The following is a 1,577-nucleotide window of genomic DNA, read 5'->3' on the forward strand; positions in this document are numbered from 1 at the left end:
GTTTTTGGCCAGGGCTGGGTTTGAACCCACCACCTCTGGCATATGGGGCCGGCGCCCTACTCCTTTGAGCCACAGGCACCACCCCGGCAGTCTTTCTTAACATAATAAAAACACTGTTCTTACATGTTGGGAACCTACCAAGCTTTTCAGGATCATCTCTGTATCATGAATCATAGCCACATTTAGCTGCTTGCTATTCCCTGATGTGTGAACTACTTTTTATTTGAGATGGAGTCTCACTGTTTCACCCTTGCTAGAGTGCCATGCCATCATCATAGCTCACTGCAACCTTAAACTCTTGGGCCCAAGCAATCTTCCTGCCTCAGCCTCCTAAGTAACTGGGACTACAGAGACATGCCATCACATCAGGCTAATTTTTTCTATTTCTGGTAGAGATGGGGGTCTCACTTGTGTTCAGACTGGTCTTAAAATCCTGACCTCAAGCAGTCTTCCTCCCTTGGCCTCCCAGAGTGCTAGGATTACAGTCATCAGAGATTACGCATAGCCGTCAGCTACTTTTTAAGATAGGCACAAGTACCCAAGTACCCCCATCCCCTAAGCACACAGTATTTCCACTGGCTAGCACACTGTGCTCTTCTCCAAATACAGAAGGAAAACAGTCTGTGGCCACAACACACCTATAATACCTGATCTGTTTCATAAACCTACAAGAAGCTGTTATTCTATTTCCCTCTCCTGACCCCCTAGCAGCTACTTTGCCCCACCTCTCCCAATTCTCTGGCTCTTTCAGCCTAACATATAAACATGTTCAAGTCCCCATTCAAAACACAAAATGAAACAGAAAATTTATTAACCCTGCAAAATCTCCTATACTTACCAATTCTCCTTTAATAGCCCACTATCATCTGCCTGCTGCCACTATTGTGCCACTGAAATCAACCATGCTAAAGTTCAGGCATCCTCAAACTGTGGCCCGCCGAGAACACTTACTCAGCCTGCCTGGTGTTTTTGCCTCTGCTGCCTGTCCTACTTAGAAGCCGACTGGTCCCAGGGTCCGCAGTCCGGCCCTCCAATGATCTGAGGGACAGTGAACTGGCCCCCTATTTAAAAAGTTTGAGGACCCCTGCTAAAGTTATTAAGAACCCTCTAAGTTGCCAAATTCAAATGGCTCCTTTCCCGTCTAGACCTCACTAAAGCACTACACATTTGTTAATCATCCCTTTATTCAAAGTCTCCTCTGAAGACCTTTTTCTCTGCTGATGTACTACCTACTTTTCCCTTCTGCTGTCTTCTACTGGGTCCTCTTTCTTTGCTTACCTACCCCCATCTAAAAAAACGTAACTCCTCAGACACTGGCCATTCTTCAAACTACATTCTCCTAAGGAAAGAATGATCACATGCTTGGCTTCAACTAACATTTACATCTGCCTGCACTGCCCAGTACAGTAGCCACTAGCTACATATGCTACTGTTAATTAAGAACTTAATTTTAAATTTCAGTTAGGTTTTATTTACATTTTAAACCAATACTTAACTCAGTTATTGGAAAACTTTTAGGTATATTTGCAATGACCTGAGTACATGGATCTACTTTTCTTTTCTTTTTTTTTTTTTTT

The 1,577-nt window shown here is 43.6% G+C and overlaps 1 protein-coding gene across 1 annotated transcript in view; it reads right to left on the reverse strand.

Annotated features, from left to right (window-relative positions):
• EIF3L (eukaryotic translation initiation factor 3 subunit L) overlaps window positions 1-1,577 on the reverse strand; it is a 32,907-nt gene that overhangs the window by 27,078 nt on the left and 4,252 nt on the right. The gene's annotated exons all lie outside the window — the stretch shown is intronic.

This window comes from Otolemur garnettii, unplaced genomic scaffold (assembly GCF_000181295.1).
Source record: "Otolemur garnettii isolate 467f Iridium unplaced genomic scaffold, OtoGar3 scaffold00007, whole genome shotgun sequence".
NCBI classification, from domain to species: Eukaryota; Metazoa; Chordata; class Mammalia; order Primates; family Galagidae; genus Otolemur; species Otolemur garnettii.